The sequence below is a fragment of the Nomascus leucogenys genome, chromosome 4 (genome assembly GCF_006542625.1).
Source record: "Nomascus leucogenys isolate Asia chromosome 4, Asia_NLE_v1, whole genome shotgun sequence".
Classification (NCBI taxonomy): domain Eukaryota; kingdom Metazoa; phylum Chordata; class Mammalia; order Primates; family Hylobatidae; genus Nomascus; species Nomascus leucogenys.
In genome coordinates this window covers 98,352,506-98,372,830 of record NC_044384.1, presented here as the reverse complement: position 1 = coordinate 98,372,830, position 20,325 = coordinate 98,352,506, and the positions used below count along the sequence as shown (strand labels likewise).

The 20,325-nt window shown below is 39.8% G+C and overlaps 1 non-coding gene across 1 annotated transcript; it reads right to left on the bottom strand.

Moving 5' to 3' along the window:
- Nucleotides 1-734: 734 nt before the first annotated feature.
- Nucleotides 735-858, bottom strand: LOC115834966. The gene has a single exon (XR_004029948.1). It is a non-coding gene; the product is annotated as a small nucleolar RNA SNORA26 (small nucleolar RNA).
- Between the last annotated feature and the right edge of the window lie 19,467 nt (nucleotides 859-20,325).

The following is a 20,325-nucleotide window of genomic DNA, read 5'->3' as shown; positions in this document are numbered from 1 at the left end:
AATGAATTTTGACAAATGTATACATCCATATTGACACCACCTCAATGGAGATATAAATCATAATCATTTTCATCAATACAGAAAGTTCCTTTGTACTTCTTTCCAGCCAGTATCGCACCCCCAGCCACCTCCTCAGAGGCCACCAGATGAACTGCCTTTGCCCCAGGCATTTACAATTGGAAGGAGTGGTGGAAGGGCAGGTCCATGGAGGGAGCAGTGTACAAAGGCATGGATGTGTGAGGGATTGTGGCACATGCGAGAGACCTCCAGCCCTCTGATCTCATCTTGTTGGGCTGAGGGCAAGTCGTCTTTGTTAAATGAATGTTTGACAGAGATGAGGCTAAGTGCCAGGTCACCAAGGGATGGGACATCAAGCAACTTGACTTTCATCCTGTAAGACAAAGGGGGCTGTGGAAGGGTTTCAGGCAGGGTAGTGGTCTTCATGGTATACTAAGACATTGATTTAATTAATTAATTAATTATTTTAGAGACAGGGTCTTGCTCTGTCACCCAATCTGGAGTGCAGTGGTGCAATCGTAGCTCACTGAAGTCTTTAACTCCTAAGGCTCAAGTGATTCTCCCACCTCCCAAGTAGCTTGGACTACAGGTGTGCACCATCATGCTCAGCTTAAATGACCTTTTAAGCAGAGAAAACTTAAATGTCTCACTTGTTCTATGAACTATATAAAATTATCAGAAAGGTGCTTAAATCGTGATAAATTTTTTTCTGGTTGAGCTGTGACTCCAGACAGGATCTACAGAGGAGTTTTACAATCTCGTCTCTAGGTTTTATGGAGAATTACTTTAGCTTTCTGTGTTAGTCTCTTAAAGAACTATGAACTTGCATTTTAAAGTTCAAATGGTTAAAACATTTTGAGGGAAAAGTTCTATTTTATTGGTAGGAAATTGTTAAATTCATTCTTCTGTAAAAGGTAGTAATCAGTCCTTTTATGTGAGGAGGGACAAATATTTAATTAAAAAATACTGCTTGACATCAAACAATTGATCAAATATTTCAATGAAGACAGAGTTTTATGCTCAGTGATAGTGTTGGATGGCGTCTGCATTTAAAATGCTCTTTCATATTAATTCAATATGTCATTGATCTCTGTCTTTGATTTACACAAAGGGGTCAGAGATGATTCTTTTCTGTAGGGAGAATCTCAAAAGCAGAAGCTGAACTGACACTACAGAAGAAATGAAATAAGACTCATTAGGACTTTTTGAGAGAGTGTTGTTTGGTGCAGTGTCTTCTGACTGAATTGATAGTTCATTTGCTTTTGAGATATAAAAGGAAAAAACAGTTACCTGAAAGAAACTCCCAGTCTCTGCAGCAAGGTGGCCTACCTTTGGAAGTTTGTAGTCTAATGTTGACTGGTTGGTTTTGGGAATTGCTTCTGCTACCTTTCACCAAAGGAAACATTAGAATGCAAATTTGTTTTTAAAATTACATTGTTTTTCATACTTTGAAAAGTGAACTTGGATGAGTAACACTGGGTCTCAGTATTTTTATGCAAAAATTAAGGGAGTATAGACAATGAAAGCAACCCAGAAAGACATATTGAAAAAGAACAGTTAAATACAGTGACATACTATCTGAAAAGAACTAAAAGATGTTAAGAAAGTGGTAAAAGACATGAAAGAGCATTATTCATCAGAATTAGAAAATCTTACAAATACGGTGACAGAATTCAAGAAATAACTAGAAATGAAAAGAAAAAAAATCATTTTAAAAATCACAATCAAACCAGAAGAAACGCTAGAGCAAATAGACACAAGAGAAGGCAAAAAGAAATATAAGTTCAAATAAATGAAGGAACAAAAAACATTGAAGAAAAGTGACAAATATAGATCAGAAAGATCTGAAATATGGATAGTTAGAGTCCTTGAAGTGAAAGAAGACCAAAGAAAGGGAACAGAATGAGTACTACAACTGAAAGTCAAGAAAACTTGTCTGGCTGGGGCAATGGCTCACACCTGTAATCCCAGCACTTTTGGAGGCTGAGGCATGAGACGAGTGCATCATTTGAGCCCAGGAGTTTGAGACTAGCTTGGGCAACACAGTGAGACCCTGTCTCTACAAAAAATTTAAAAATTAAAAAAAAAATTACCTGGGCGTGGTGGTGTGTGCCTGTAGCCCCAGCTACTCAGGAGGCTGAGGTGGAAGGATGGCTTGAGCCTGGGAGGTCGAGGCTGCAGTGAGTGGAGATTGCACCACTGCACTCCAGCCTGAGCAACAGAGCCAGACCCTGTCTCAAAAAGAAGAAAAAAAAAGAAAGAAAAAGAAAAAAACACTTTCCTGAAATATTTCCGGAAGTATTTTGAAATACAGATTGAAAAAGCACACCATGTACCTAAACGTATTGACCCAGGGCTATTCTAGAAAATATTCTAGGACATGTTCCAGAAAAATTATTGGACTTTAAAGGAAAATAAACTTTTCTCTTCTTTAGCAATATATTTGGCTTTCAAAAACTGTCTATAAGCATTTAGACACAAATAGCATGTGACTTATGAAGAAAAGAAAATTAGATTATCATCAGACTTTTTGACAGAATAGCTTTGTGCCAAAATAAAATGGGGTAACATACTTAAGATACCCAAGGATATCAAGTGTGAGGGAAAGACCTTCTGTCCAGTGAGATTGACACAAACTGTGATCAACATGCAAGAACTCAGGAACTCTTGTTCTCATGGGCTTTTATTAAAGCATCTACTCGAGATCAAGGCCACCAAAACAAATAGAGAAACATTGACACAAGAACTGGTGGTGAGCATGAAATACATGGATGCTTATAGAACTAAGACTAAATGAGAGTTAAAAGAGGAAATTATTATATGTAAAGATTTTACAGCCTGTCCAGATAGATCTACCATGACCATTAAAAAGGGGGAGAGAATGAAGTTAGCCTGAGAAAAATATTTTTAAACTGTTTAGTCAAAATATATGGTGGTAGTATTGTTATTGTTGTTCTGAAATTGCCTTATGATCCTTATAGGTTAGCACAAATGATGGGATATTCCAATCCTGTCATCCTCTGGGTCCTTGAGAACCAGGATTCTTGGTATGAAAGTGCCTAGTAACAATGGGCAAGCAGCCATAGTGCCTAGATTATGGTCCTGAAATACCATGTTCTGCTAAAGCAAACCTGGGCTGCTTGGAGAAATGGCTAATTCCAAATCTGGAATAGGAAATGTAGGAGATGAACTGGAATATCTTGACCTACCACACAGTAGAGAAGTTATCAAAGACTACTAGAGTCGTGGGCAGAAGATTCTTAAAATTTTTTTGAAGAGAGAGGGTCTCCCTATGTTGCCCAGGCTGATCTCAAACTCTTGGGCTCAAGTGATGTTCCCACCTTGGCCTCCCAAAGTGTTGGGACTACAGGTGTGAGCTCTGCATCTGGCCTTTCAGGGGCCATTTTGAAGAGCCTCCCACAGGTTAAAAAGGAAACAATTTCTGCCTTAATGAGGATAATGTTTAAATATTTTTAAATCCATGAGTTCATAATAATCTTTATTTTATTTTATTATTATTTTTCTTTTTATTTATTTATTTTTTTGAGATGGAGTTTTGCTCTTGTTTCCCCAGCTGGAGTGCAATGGCACGACCTTGGGTCGTTGCAACCTCTGCTTCCCGGGTTCAAGCGATTCTCCTGCCTCAGCCTCCCGAGTAGCTGGGATTACAGGCATGAGCCACCACACCTGGCTAATTTTATATTTTTAGTAGAGAAGGAGTTTCACCATGTTGGCCAGGCTGGTCTTGAACTCCTGACCTCAGGTGATCTGCCCACCTTGGCCTCCTAAAGTGCTGGGATTACAGGCATGAGCCAGCGTGCCTGGCCTATGTTTTGTTTTTCTATTGCCCAGGCTGGAGTGCAACCTCTGCCTCCCAGGTCCAAGCAATTCTCCTGCCTCAACCACCCAAGTAGCTGGGATTACAGGCGTGTGCCACCATGCTCAGCTAATTTTTGTATTATTAATACAAAATTGTATTAATTTTGTATTATTAGTAGAGACTAAGTTTCACCATGTTGGCCAGGCTGGCCTCGAACTCCTAGCCTCAAGTGATCTGCCCATCTTGTCCTCCCAAAGTGTTGGGATTACAGGCGTGAGCCACCTTGTCCGGCCCATAATAATCTTTAAAAAGAAAATGAATTGGATCATTCCAAGATGGCCAAATAGGAACAGCTCCAGTCTGCAGCTCCCAGTGTGATCCACACAGAAGTCGTATGATTTCTGCATTTCCAACTGAGGTACCTGGTTCATCTCACCGGGACTGGTTGCACAGTGGGTGCAGCCCACAGAGGGTGAGCTGAAACAGGGTGGGATGTCACCTCACCCAGGAAGAGCAAGGGGTCAGGGGATTTCCTTTTCTTAGGCAAGGGAAGCTGTGACAGACCTGGAAAATCAGGACACTCTCGCCTTAATACGGCACTTTTCCAATGGTCTTAGGAAATGGCACACCAGGAGATTATATCCCTCACCTGGCTCGGCAGGTCCCACGCCCACAGACCCTTGCTCACTGCTAGTTCAGCAGTCCGAGATTGAACTGCCAGGCGGAAGCCTGGGCTGGGGGAGGGGCATCTGCCATTGCTGAGGCTTGAGTAGGTAAACAAAGCCGCCTGGAAGCTCGAACTGGGTGGAGCCCACCGCAGCTCAAGGAGGCCTGCCTGCCTCTGTAGACTCCACCTCTTGGGGCAGGGCATAGCTGAACAAAAGGCAGCAGAAACTTCTGCAGACTTAAACCTCCCTGTCTGACAGCTCTGAAGAGAGCAGTGATTCTCCCAGCATGGAGTTTGAGCTCTGAGAATGGACAGACTGCCTCCTCAAGTGGGTCCCTGACCCCTGTGTAGCCTAACTGGGAGACACCTGCCAGTAGGGACTGACTGACACCTCATACAGCCAGGTGCCCCTCTGAGACAAAGCTTCCAGAGGAAGGATCAGGCAGCAATATTTGCTGTTCTGCAGCCTCCGCTGGTGATACCCAGGCAAACAGGGCCTGGAGTGGACTCCAGCAAACTCCAACAGACCTGCAGCTGAGGGTCCTGACTATTAGATGGGAAACTAACAAACAGAAAGGAATAGCATCAACATCAACAAAAAGGACATCCACACCAAAACCCCATCTGTAGTTCACTATCATCAAAGACCAAAGGTAGATAAAACCACAAAGATGGGGAGAAATCAGAGAAGAAAAGCTGAAAATTCTAAAAACCAGAGCACCTCCTCTCCTCCAAAGGGTTGCAGCTCCTCACCAGCAATGGAACAAAGCTGGATGGACTATGACTTTGACGAGTTGACAGAAGTAGGCTTCAGAAGGTCAGTAATTACAAACTTCTCCGATCTAAAGGAGGATGTTCGAACCCATCATAAGGAAGCTAAAAACCTTGAAAAAAGATTAGATGAATGGCTAACTAGAATAAACAGTGCAGAGAGACCTTAAATGACCTGATGGAGCTGAAAACCATGGCACAAGAACTATGTGACACATGCACAAGCTTCAGTAGCTAATTCAATCAAGTGGAAGAAAGAATATCAGTGATTGAAGATCAAATGAATAAAATGAAGCAAGAAGAGAAGTTTAGAGAAAAAAAGAGTAAAAAGAAATGAACAAAGCCTCCAAGAAATATGGGATTATGTGAAACGACCAAATCTACATCTGATTGGTGTACCTGAAAGTGACAGGGAGAATGGAGCCAAGTTGGAAAACACTCTTCAGGATACTATCCAGGAGAACTTCCCCAACCTAGCAAGGCAGGCCAACATTCAAATTCAGGAAATACAGAGAACACCACAAAGATACTCCTCGAGAAGAGTAACCCCAAGACACATAATTGTCAGATTCACCAAGGTTGAAATGAAGGAAAAAATTCTAAGGGCAGCCAGAGAGAAAGGTCAGGTTACCCACAAAGGGAAGCCCATCAGACTAACAGCTGATCTCTTGGCAGAAATGCTACAAGCCAGAAGACAGTGGGGGCCAATATTCAACATTCTTAAAAGAACTTTCAACCCAGAATTTCATATCCAGCCAAAGTAAGCTTCATAAGTGAAGGAGAAATAAAATCCTTTACAGACAAGCAAATGCTGAGAGATTTTGTCACCACCAGGCCTGCCTTACAAGAGCTCCTGAAGGAAGCACTAAACATGGAAAGGAATAACCAGTAGCAGCCACTGCAAAAACATGCCAAATTGTAAAGACCATCGATGCTAGGAAGAAACTGCATCAACTAACGAGCAAAATAACCAGCTAACATCATAATGACAGGATCAAATTCACACATAACAGTATTAACCTTAAATGTAAGTGGGCTAAATGCACCAATTAAAAGATACAGACTGGCAAACTGGATAAAGAGTCAAGACCCATCAGTGTGCTGTATTCAGGAGACCCATCTCATGTGCAGAGACACACATAGGTTCAAAATAAAGGGATGGAGGAAGATCTACCAAGCAAATGGAAAGCAAAACAAAAAAAAGCAGGGGTTGCAATCCTCGTCTCTGATAAAACAGACTTTAAACCAACAAAGATCAAAAGAGATAAAGAAGGCCATTACATAATGGTAAAGGGATCAATTCAACAAGAAGAGCTAACTCTCCTAAATATATATGCACCCAATACAGGAGCACCCAGATTCATAAGGCAAGTCCTTAGAGACCTACAAAGAGACTTAGACTCTCACACAGTAATAATGGGAGACTTTAACACTCCACTGTCAATATTAGACAGATCAATGAAACAGAAGGTTAACAAGGATATCCAGAACTCGAGCTCAGCTCTGCACCAAGCAGACCTAATAGACATCTACAGAACTCTCCACCACAAATCAAGAGAATATACATTCTTCTCAGCACCACATCACACTTATTCCAAAATTGACCACATAGTTGGAAGTAAAGCACTCCTCAGCAAATGTAAGAGAATAGAAATCACAACAAACTATCTCTCAGACCACAGTGCAATCAAATTAGAACTCAGGATTAAGAAACTCACTCAAAACCTCACAACTACATGGAAACTGAACAACTTGATCCTGAATGACTACTGGGTAAAGAACGAAATGAAGGCAGAGATAAAGATGTTCTTAGAAACCAATGAGAACAAAGACACAACATATCAGAATCTCTGGGACACATTTAAAGCAGTGTGTAGAGGGAAATTTATAGCACTAAATGCCCACAAGAGAAAGCAGGAAAGATCTAAAATTGACACCCTAACATCACAATTAAAAGAACTAGAGAAGCAAGAGCAAATGAATTTGAAAGCTAGTAGAAGGCAAGAAATAACTAAGATCAGAGCAGTACTGAAAGAGATAGAGACACAAAAAACCCTTCAAAAAATCAATTAATCCAGAAGTTGGTTTTTTGAAAAGATCAACAAAACAGATAGACCACTAGCAAAACTAATAAAGAAGAAAAGAGAGAAAAATCAAATAGGTGCAATGAAAAATGATAAAGGGGATATCACCACCAATCCCACAGAAATACAAATTACCATCAGAGAATGCTATTAACACCTCTATGCAAATAAACTAGAAACTCTAGAAGAAATGGATAAATTCCTGGACACATACACCCTCCTAAGACTAAACCAGGTAGAAACTGAATCCCTGAATAGACCAATAACAGACTCTGAAATTGAGGCAATAATTAATAGCATACCAACCACAAAAAGTCCAGGATCAGACGGATTCACAGCCGAATTCTGCCAGAGGTACAAAAAGGAGCTAGTACCATTCCTTCTGAAACTATTCCAATCAACAGAAAAAGAGAGAATCCTCTCTAACTCATTTTATGAGGCCAGCATCATCCTGATATCAAAGCCTGGCAGAGACATAACAAAAAAAGAGAATTTTAGACCAATATCCCTGATGAGCATCGATGCAAAAATCCTCAATAAAATACTGGCATGCCTAATCCAGCAGCACTTCAGAAAGCTTAGCCACCATGATCAAGTTGGCTTCATCCCTGGGATGCAAGGCTGGTTCAACAGACGCAAATCAGTAAACATAATCCTCACATAAACAGAACCAAAGACAAAAACCACAAGATTAGCTCAATAGTTGCAGAAAAGGCCTTTGACAAAATTCAACAGCCCTTCATGCTAAAAACTCTCAATAAACTAGGTATTGATGGGACGTATCTCAAACTAATAAGAGCTATTTATGACAAACTCACAGCCAATATCATACTGAATGGGCAAAAACTGGAAGCATTCCCTTTGAAAATCAGCACAAGACAGGGATGCCCTCTCTCACCACTCCTATTCAACATAGTGTTGGAAGTTCTGGTCAGGGCAGTCAGGCAGGAGAAAGAAATAAACGGTATTCAATTAGGAAAAGAGGAAGTCAAATTGTCCCTGTTTGCAGATGACATGATTATATATTTAGAAAACCCCATCGTCTCAACCCAAAATCTCCTTAAGCTGATAAGCAACTTCAGCAAAATCTCAGGATACAAAATCAATGTGCAAAAATCACAAGCATTACTATACCCCAATAACAGACAAACAGAGAGCCAAATCATGAGTGAACTCCCATTCACAATTGCTTCAAAGAGAATAAAACATCTAGGAATCCAACTTACAAGAGATGTGAAGGACCTCTTCAAGGAGAACTACAAACCACTGCTCAACAAAATAAGAGGACACAACAAATGGAAGAACATTTCATGCTCATGTATAGGAAGAATAAATATCGTGAAAATGGCCATACTGCCCAAGGTAATTTATAGATTCAATGCAATCCCCATCAAGCTACCAATGACTTTCTTCACAGAATTGGAAAAAACTACTTTAAAATTCATATGAAACCAAAAAAGAGCCCGCATTGCCAAGACAATCCTAAGCCAAAAGAACAAAGCTGGAGGCATCAGCTACCTGACTTCAAACTATACTACAAGGCTACAGTAACCAAAGCAGCATGGTACTGGTACCAAAACAGAGATATAGACAAATGGAACAGAACAGAGGCCTCAGAAATAACACCACACATCTACAACCATCTGATTTTTGAAAAACCTGACAAAAACAAGAAATGGGGAAAGGATTCCTATTTAATAAATGGTGCTGGGAAAACTGGCTAGCTATATGTAGAAAGCTGAAACTGTATCCCTTCCTTACATCTTATATGAAAATTAATTCAAGATGGATTAAAGACTTAAATATTAGACCTAAAACCATAAAAACCCTAGAAGAAAACCCAGGCAACACCATTCAGGACATAGGCATGGGCAAGGACTTCATGACTAAAACACCAAAAGCAATGTCAACAAAAGCCAAAATAGACAAATGGGATCTAACTAAACTAACGAGCTTCTGCACGGCAAAAGAAACTACCATCAGAGTGAACAGGCAACCTACAGAATGGGAGAAAATTTTTGCAATCTACCCATCGGAAAGGGCTAATATCCAGAATCAACAAAGAAACAAATTTACAAGAAAAAATCAAACAACCCCGTCAAAAAGTGGGCAAAGGATATGAACAGACACTTCTCAAAAGAAGACATTTATGCAGGCAACAGACACATGAAAAAATGCTCATCATCACTGGTAATCAGAGAAATGCAAATCAAAACCACAATGAGATACTATCTCACACCAGTTAGAATGGTGATCATTAAAAAGTCAGGAAACAACAGGTGCTGGAGAAGATGTGGAGAAATATGAATGCTTTTACACTATTGATGGAAGTGTAAACTAGTTCAACCACTGTGGAAGACAGTGTGGCAATTCCTCAAGGATCTAGAACTAGAAATACCATTTGACCCAGCCATCCCATTACTAGGTATATGCCCAAAGGATTATAAATCATGCTACTATAAAGACACATGCACACGTATGTTTATTGTGGCACTATTCACAATAGCAAAGACTTGGAACCAACCCAAATATCCATCGATGATAGACTGGATGAAGAAAATGTGGCACATATACACCATGGAATACTATGCAGCCATGAAAAGGATGAGTTCATGTCTTTTGTAGGGACATGGGTGAAGCTGGAAACCATCATTCTGAGCAAACTATCACAAGGACAGAAAACCAAACACCACATGTTCTCACTCATAGGTGGGAATTGAACAATGAGAACACTTGGACACAGGGTGGGGAACATCACACACCAGGGCCTGTTGTGGGGTGGGTGGGATTGGGGAGATAGCATTAGGAGAAATCCCTAATGTAGATGATGAGTTAATGGGTGCAGCACACCAACATGGCACATGTGTACATATGTAACAAACCTGCATGTTGTGCATATGTACTGTAGAACTTTTAAGTATAATAATAAAAAAAAGTGAAAATAAAGATCAAATAAGAAAGTGAATTGATTGCATTCTGAAGATGACAGATAAATGATTCATTATTGTGGAAATGGTGTAAATAAAAACAACCAACCAATGATTTACCTTGCCTTTTTTCTTTCTTTTTTTTTTTTTATACTTTAAGTTCTAGGGTACATGTGCACAATGTGCAGGTTTGTTACATATCTATACATGTGCCATGTTGGTGTGCTGCACCCATTAACTCGTCATTTACATTAGGGATTTCTCCTAATGCTATCCCTCCTCCCTTCCCCCACCCCACGACAGGCCCTGGTGTGTGATGTTCCCCACCCTGTGTCCAAGTGTTCTCATTGTTCAATTCCCACCTGTGAATGAGAACATGTGGTGTTTGATTTTCTGTCCTTGCGATAGATTGCTCAGAATGATGGTTTCTAGCTTCACCCATGTCCCTACAAAGGACATGAACTCATCCTTTTTATGGCTGCATAGTATTCCATGGTGTATATATGCCACATTTTCTTCATCCAGTCTATCATTGATGGACATTTGGATTGGTTCCAAGTCTTTGCTATTGTGAATAGTGCCACAATAAACATACGTGTGCATGTGTCTTTATAGTAGCATGATTTATAATCCTTTGGGTATATACTCAGTAATGGGATGGCTGGGTCAGATGGTATTTCTAGTTCTAGATCCTTGAGGAATCGCCACACTGTCTTCCACAATGGTTGAACTAGTTTACATTCCCACCAACAGTGTAAAAGTGTTCCTATTTCTCCACATCTTCTCCAGCACCTGTTGTTTCCTGACTTTTTAATGATCACCATTCTAACTGGTGTAAGATGGTACCTCATTGTGGTTTTGTTTTGCATTTCTCAGATGGCCAGTGATGATGAGCATTTTTTCATGTGTCTTTTGGCTGCATAGATGTCTTCTTTTGAGAAGTATCTGTTCATGTCCTTCACCCACTTTTTGATGGGGTTGTTTGATTTTTTCTTGTAAATTTGTTTAACTTCTTTGTAGATTCTGGATATTAGCCCTTTGTCAGATGGGTAGATTGTAAAAATTTTCTCCGATTCTGTAGGTTGCCTGTTCACTCTGATGGTAGTTTCTTTTGCCATGCAGAAGCTCTTTAGTTTAATTAGATCCCAAACCATAAAAACCCTAGAAGAAAACCTAGGCAATACCATTCAGGACAAAGGCATGGGCAAGGACTTCATGTCTAAAACACCAAAAACAATGGCAACAAAAGCCAAATTACCTTGCCTTTTCTTTATGAACTGTACAACTGGGTAATCAAATAGTAGATGAGGGGAAGCATCTCTTTGTAAAATTATTCCAGATAAAAATAAAAACTGTAGGATAGAATTAGAATGACACCACCCTAACTATCCCAAATGGATCAGTGAACCTAGGCATTGAGGTGACATAAAAAAAAAGTAAGTGAAAAGCTGGTATGATGTACCTCCTGATGAAAGAACACACTACCACTTAATTTTGCCAAAGGAATTGAATCTAAGGCTCATCAATCCTTTGGATTTAGCTGCCAATTTTCAGGAAATACAGAGGATAGAGGAACATGCTGAACTGTGCCATGCGTATGCAGTCATTGAAGCCCAGACTGCAGGAAACTCTGTATATAATACAGCCTCCATCCTTCAATACATATGTTGTAAGGGAAAGAAAGAGACTGACGGGGATATACCGAGTTAAAAAAAGGGAGCAAATGAAATGCACACTTCGGTGATAAAACAATAAAGTAGCTTAAGAAAAGTGATTAATGTGCTTTTGGAGGGCTGGGAAAGGCTGTGGTTAGTATGGGGTACATAGCAGAGTTTCTTGGGTTGCTGGCTAAACTCTATTTCTTGACCTGGGTAGTGATTATAGAAATGTTTACCAACATTTTATCATTAATATATTACTATATTTGCTTTTCTGCATATCTCATATGTAGCCATCTATCCATCCCTCCATCCATCTATTAATCCATCTTATTTTTGGATGCATTTAAAAGTAAATGACAGATATTTGTATACCTCCCCCTCAGTACTTCTGTACTCTAATACCATTAACTAGAGTTCAATATTGAGTTTTTCTTTTCTCTTTTCTTTTCTTTTCTTTTCCTTTCTTTCTTTTGACAGGGTTTTCTTTCGCCCAGGCTGAAGTGCAGTGGAGCTGTCATGGCTCACTGCAGCATCTACCTCCTGGGCTCAAGTGATCCACCCACCTCAGCCTCCCAAGTAGCTAGGACCACAGGTGTGCACCACCACAGCTGGGCAATTTTTGTATATTTTGTAGAGATGTGGTTTTGCTATGTTGCCCAGGCTAGTCTCAAACTCCTGAGCTCAAGCGATCCTCCTGCCTTGGCCTCCCAAAGTGCTAGGATTACAGGTGTGAGCCACCCTGTCTGGCCTGTTGTTTTCTTTTGATGTAAAACTTACATAAAATGAAATAAACATATTTGAAATGTATACTCACTGAGTTTTGACAATGCATACACCCATGTAACTCAAACTCCTATCAAGATATACATTACCATCGATCGCCCCCAAAATTTCCTCTTTTTTTTTTTGAGACAGAGTCTTGCTCTGTTGCCAGGCTGGAGTATAGTGGCGTGATCTTTGTTCACTGCAACCTCCGCCTCCTGGGTTCAAACTATTCTCCTGCCTTAGCCTTCTGAGTAAGCTGGGACTACAGGCGTGCGCCACCATGCCCAGCTAATTTTTGTATTTTTAGTAGAAATGGGGTTTCACCATGTTGGCTAGGATAGTCTTGATCTCTTGACCTCGTGATCTACCTGCCTTGGCCTCCCAAAGTGCTGGGATTACAGGTGTGAGCCACCGTGCCTGGCCTTCCCTCATTTTTTTAAGTCTCTAAAATCTGAATGTATTTTTCCTCAAATTCAAACATGAAATCAATTGTCTTTCGAGTAAAATTTTAAAAATGGCATGTTTTACTTCTCTTGCTCCTCTTTCTTTCTTTCTCTCTCTCTCTCTTTCTCTCTCTGCCTCTCTCTCTTACTCTCTTTCTTTCTTGACGGGGTCTAGCTCTGTTGCCCAGGGTGGAGTGCAATATGTCCTGATCACAGCTCACTGCATCCTCGAACTCTGGGGCTCAAGCAATCGTTCCACTTTAGCCTCCCAAGCAGCTAGGACTACAGGCATGTGCCACAATACCAGCTAATTTTTTATATTTTTTGTAGAGATGAGGTCTCACTATGTTTCCCAGGCTGGTCTCACACTCCTGGCCTCAAGTGATCCTCCTGCTTTGGCCTCCCAAAGTGCTGGGATTACAGGTGTAAGCCACCACACCTGAGCCCTGGCATTCTCAATTTTGTAGATACACTCCAGGAATCTCACTTTGGATTATTATTAGTAATAGTACCAAGAGGCAGTGTAGAATGGTGGTTAAGATTCTGGCGGCAGACTGCCCAGGTTTGAATCTCGGCTCCTTCCCTTATCAACGGGGTGACCTTGGTAATTGACTTCTCTGCCTCAGTTTTGTCCTTTGAAGGATGGAGTTAACAATAATACCTTCATCAAAAGGTGGTTGTGAGGATTAAGTGAGGACATATATGTAAAGCACTTAGAGTAGTGCTTGGCATTTAGTGAACAATATAGAAGTGCTCAATTTTTTTTATCATTTTTCAATTACCATTTTACATTGCATATTATTTCTTTCAAAACTATTTTGACATTTGCCTTCAGATATAGAATTGTATTAGCAAAAATTAAATTAACAGTAACTATTTAGACTTAGATTTGCGTGTCGATTGGAAGCATCCCGTGACTTAACTATGGATCATCCATGTAATCTGGAACCATAGTTCTAGCATCCTCCAGAACCCATCTGTTTGGTATAGGTCCCATGTGGTCGCCAGGAAGCCATGTCCCTTCTCTCTTCAGTTTCCTCTTCTATGAAATATAAGGGATACCACAGACTCATACAGGAGATTCCTTAGACTCCTCATAGGAACTACTTGGTTATAAATGAGATTATTCACATGAGAACCTGTAGAAGTCTCAAGGAAATCAATTCTCTGCAAATGCCTGTGATTGTTGCTATTTATTATTCTCCTGGTGAGTCAGTCCTTTTCATCACCCAGGCATACTAACTTTAGCAGATGGGGTCAGCCTGCAGAAGATCAATTACTGGTCTCCTTATTTCTTTTTCTTTGTCATCTTCCCCAAGGATCAGCCCCCCAATCTCAACCACCACCTCCCAGTCATATCTTTTGTATAACATGGTCAGCAGTCATTATGACAGCTCCAGGCCATCCAGGACTTCTTAGGGGTTGGATATACACTTTTTCTGTGAGACAGCAGGAAGACTTCTGCCATTTCTTTGAAATAGCCTTGCAGCTTTGGAATTTAGGGCAGTCATTTGGAATTCTGTTTGATTTTTACCTTGTGTATCTTTACTCCTATGTGGTCAGACCTCTGGGATTTACTGACAGAAGGTACAGCAAATACTTTATTTCATCAAGATGAATTTTTTAATATGTTAAGCTAACTTGTTTCTGTTTTCTGTCTTTCAAGGCTTTCCATAATGTCTCCTTTCTTTCAGACAAGAGAACCTACCTTTAAAGTTAAAAAACACATAAAATCTGTCATATCTATTGTCTTATTAATGAGTAAGACTGAATTTTAAGTTTTATTTTACATTTTATATGTCCTCTACATCTATGATAAAACCCTGTCAAAATCATGTGAAAATTTCAAAGATTTACTCGACTCTTCTATATATGGTTACATTAAAATTTTAAGCTGGGCGTGTTGCCCAGGCTGGTCTTGGACTCCTGGGCTCAAGCGATCTTCCTGTTTGGGCCTCCCAAAGTGCTGGGATTACAGGTGTGAGCCACCACACTTGGCCCTATAAGTTCTTTACATAATTGAGAGGTGATATCTTGATTTGATAATACTAATTTATTAACATTGATTTGTGCTGCTGGTTCTGAAACAAGATGGAATAGACTTACTTTTCACTACTTTTCCCCTCTAAATACAACAAAACCCCTTGGAAATATTGGAACAGACAGTGATAAAAGGTCTCTGAAAGCTAGAAAGATGATAGAGTAGTAGGAAACCCCAGGATATGAGGAATGACAACGTGCTGAGTTTTCTGGGTTTTCTTTTTGTCTCGCATATGCCCCTGGCCTGGATGCCAGAGAGGCCTATAGTCTGGAACTACCCACAGGCATAGACATAGAACCTAAGGAAAGCCTGCTCTCTCTGGCCAAAGAACCAGGAGAGGGGAAGCCCAACAGAGACCTAGTGAGGAACTAAAACCCCTGTTTCACACCACAGGCCAGTAGACAGTACAATCTGTTGGCAACGGTGGTGGCAGCAAAATCCCAAGCTATCCAAGACACTGCTCCACAACCAGGGCATTGGCAGGCAGTCCGATATGTCCACATTGGCAGAGACGGTGAATCCTTGTGTCCCCCTGCTCTCTACCCACTGGTATAAGGAGACCCAAGCCTAGTGGCTTTTCCTACAACCCCTACTCCCAGAAAATCACCACGCACTAGCAGGTGGCTAAAAGAAGCACCTTCAGCCCCTGCAGATGGCTTCAGCAGGAATAAGCAGGAATCCTCTCGGCACCAGAAGAACAAAACAGACCAGAATAACATTGCAAGGGCTCTCAAAACTCGACTGTCATTGGAACAAAAAAGCCCACAAAGTAGGCCAGAACTTGTAGGCTAAATCTAAGCAGAGTGGCAGTCTACTAAAATATAATATTTAAATATAATCGAGAGTCTTCTAGCATAATAATCAAAATGTCCAGTGATAAAAACAAATCATTAATTCTACCAGGAGCCAGGAAAACCACAGTTTGAATGAGGAAAGACAATTAACTGATGCCGATGACAAGATGAATCAGATGTTGGAATTATTTGACAAGGATTTTAAAGTAGCCATCATAAAAATGCTTCAACAATCAATTTCAAATTCTCTTGAAACAAGTGCAAAATAGAAAATATCAGTAAAGAAATAAAAGTTATAAAAAGAGACAAATGGAAATTATGAAATTGAAAATCCAATAATTGAAATAAAAAACTTACTGGATAAACTCAGTAGTGGAGTGCAGATAACTGAGGACAGAATCAGTAAATCTGAAGATGGATCAATAGAATCTACTCTGTCTGAGCAACAGAAAGAAAATAGACTGAAAAAAAATGGGCCGGGTGCATTGGCTCACACCTGTAATCCCAGCACTTTGGGAGGCTGAAATGGGAAGATCACCCGAAGTCAGGAGTTCGAGACCAGCCTGGTCAACATGGTGAAACCCCATCTCTACTAAAGTACAAAAATTAGCCGAGTGTGGTGGTGGGCACCTGTAATCCTAGCTACTTGGGAGGCTGAGGCAGGAGAATTGCTTGAACCTGGGAGGCGGAGGTTGTAGTGAGCTGAGATGGCACCACTGCTCTCTAGACTGGGCGACAGAGCAAGACTCCATCTCCAAACAAACAAACAAACAAACAAACAAAACCCCAGAGCCTTAGAGATCTGTGGGACAATAACAAAAGAATGAATGTGTATCACCAGAGTTCCATAAGGAGAGGAGAAAGAGAATAGTGCTGAAAGAGTATTTGGGAGGAATAATGGCTACGAACGTCCCAAATTTGATGAGTAAACCCCAAATAAGATAAGCACAGAGAAACCTGCACCAAGACACATAATTAAACTTCTAAAAACTAAATAAAAAACACATTAAAAACAGCCAAAAAGTAATGACATATTTCCAATGGAGAACACGGATTTATTTATTTAATTTTTTTGTTTTACTTTAAGTTCCAGGATACGTGTGCAGAATGTGTAGGTTTGTTAATAGGTATACATGTGCCATGGTGGTTTGCCGCAGCTATCAACCTGTCATCTAGGTTTTAAGCCCCACATGCATTGGGTATTTGTCCTAATGCTCTCCCTCTCCTTGCTCCCCAGCCCCCCACAGGCCTTGGTGTGTGTGAGAACACTGATTTAAATGACAGCAGTTTTCTCACCTGAAACCATGGGGGTTATGAGGAAGTGGCACAACAGTTTTCAAGTGCTGAAAGGAAAGAATCATTAACCCCAAATTCCATATTTGAAGAGATTATCCTTCAGGAATAAAGACATTCTCAAACAAGGGAAAACTAAGAGAATTTGTTGCTAGCGGACCTACCCTTAAAGAGTGGCTATAGGAAGCTCTACAATAAAAGTAACAAACCTGCATGTTGTGCACATGTACCCTAGAACTTATAATAAAAAAAATAAATAAATTGAGAGCATTTAAGTTTCAAAAAAATAATAACAGAAGGCTGGGACATCAGAAAGGATAGAAGAACAACGAAATGAGTAAAAATAGATGTAAACATAATAGAGCAAGTTTAACACCATATGATATGGCACTCAGTGTATGTAGAGGAAATAATTTATATTTTAAAACAGTGAGGGGAAGGAGACCTAAATGAAAGTAAGTTTTCTATATTTCACTTGACTCGAAAATGTCAACACCAGAAAGAAGACTGTGATAAATGACACACTCACCAATAAGAAGGTTTACAAAGCAATGTACTAAAAACATTATAAATAAATAAAAATGAAACTCTAAAAATTGTTCATGTGGTCCACAAGAAGCAAGAGTAAAGAAACAGAGTAACAGGAAACAGAGGAAGCCAGGCACAGTGGCTCATGCCTGTACTTTCAGAGGCCAAGGCAGGAGGACCACTTGAGCCCAGAAGTTTGAGACCAGCCTGGGCAAGATAGTGAGACCCTGTCTCTACAAATAATTTGAAAGTTAGCTGGGCACAGTGGCACACGCCTATAATCCCAGCTACTCAGGAGGCTGAGGTGGGAGGAGGGAGGATTGCTTGAGTCCAGGAGGTCAAGACTGCAGTGAGCTATGATTGCACCATTGAGCTCCAACCTGGATGACAGAATGAAACCCTGTCTCAAAAAAAAAGAAAGAAAGAAAGAAAAGAAAGAGAAAGAAAGAAAGAAAGAAAACAGAAGGAACAAACAGAAAACAAATAATAAAATGACAGACTTAAGCCTCAAAATATCAATAATTATTTTAAATGTAAGTGGTCCAAGTACAACAATTAAAAGGCAGAGATTGACAGAGTGTAGTGTATAAATGATCTAACTGTATTCTGTGTACAAGAAACTAACTTCAAACATAACATAGGTTGAAAGCAGGTTGAAAGTAAAAGGATTAAAAAAGATGTATCATGCAAGGATTAACAACAACTACAACAAAAAGCAAGAATGGCTGTATCAGTATTTGATAACGTAACCTTCAGAGCAAAGAAAGTTACTATGGACAAAGAGGGACATCACATAATGATAAAAGCCTCTATCCCCAACTATACATAGCAATTCTAAATGTGCATGAAACAAACAACATAGCTTCAAAACACATAAAGTAAAACTTGATAGATTTGGTGCTGGGCCAAATGGGCCAAATGCAAGAAAGTGAAATTGAACCCTTACTTAATACCATGTACTAAAAATAACTTGAAATGACCTAAATTTAACATCAAAAACCTAAATTTCAGAAATAAACTATATAACTCTTAGAAGAAAACAGAGGGATAAATCTTCATGACCTTAGATTTGGCAACAGTTTCTTAAATATGACATCAAAAGCACAGGTGACAAAAGAAAAAAGATAACTTGGACTTTACTAAATTTAAAAACTTTTATCCTTCAAAGGACAAAGGACAAGCTGGGCATGGTGGTGTGCACTTGTAATCCCAACTAGTCAGGAGGCTGAGACAGGAGGATTGCTTGAACCCAGGACTTAAAGTCCAACCTGAGAAATATAGTGCCCATATCTAAAACAAACAAAGAAACAAACAAAAAAACTAAAAAATGACAAAGGATGAAGGATACCATCAAGAGAGTGAAAACATGACCCACAAAATGGAATAAAATGTTTGCAAATTATATCTCTGATTGATAAGGGGTTAATATTCAGAATATATATAAGGAACTCCTACAACACATTAAAAAGCTCAGTTAACAATAGGCAAAGTACTTGAATAGACATTTCTCCAAAGAAGTTATACAAATGCCCAATAAACTTATGAAAACATGCTCAACATCATAGTCATTTGGGAAATGCAAATCAAAACCTAATGAGGGAAAATATTATGGCAATTTCTCAATAAATTAAACATAGAATTACCAAATGATCTAGCAATTCCACCTCTGGGTATATATCCAAAATAATTAAGACTAGGGACTTGAATAGATATTTTTACACTAATGTTCACAGCATTATTCATAATAGCCAAAAGGTAGAAAACCTGTTACTAGTAATGGATGAATGGATAAATAAAATCTGTTACATACATACCATAGAATATCACTGAGCCTTAAAAAGGAGGGAAATGCTGACATATGCTACAACATGGATGAACCTTGGAGATACACTAAGTGAAATAAGCCATTCACAAAAGCATAAATATGTGATTCCACTTTTTTTTTTTTTTGAGCCAGGGTCTCACTCTGTCATCCAGGCTGGAGTGCAGTGGCACAATCATGGCTCACTGCAGCTTTGACCTCCCGGGCTCAAGTGATTTTCCCACCTCAGCCTCCTGAGTAGCTGGGACTACAGGTGTGTGCCGCCATACACACCTCTAAAAGTAGAGATGGTTTCTCACCTTGTTGCCCAGGCTGATCTTGAACTCCTGAGCTCAAGTGATCTGCCCACCTTGGCCTCCCAAAGTGCTGGGATTACAGGCGTGAGTCACTGTGCCCTTAATTCCACTTATATGAGTCCCTAAAGTAGTCAAATTCCTAGAGACAGACAGTGGAGCAGTGGTTAGAACACAGAGAAGGGAGTATGGGCTGTTATTGCTTAATGGTTACAGAGTTTCAGTTTGAGATGATGAAAGATTTTGGAAATAGATAGTGGTGATGATTATACAACATTGTGACTGCAATTGATGCCACTAAGTGATGTACTTAACATGATAAATGGTAAATTTTATGTTATATATATTTTACCACAATGAAAACAATATATTTGAAATGTGCAGCCCCTATAGGCCAC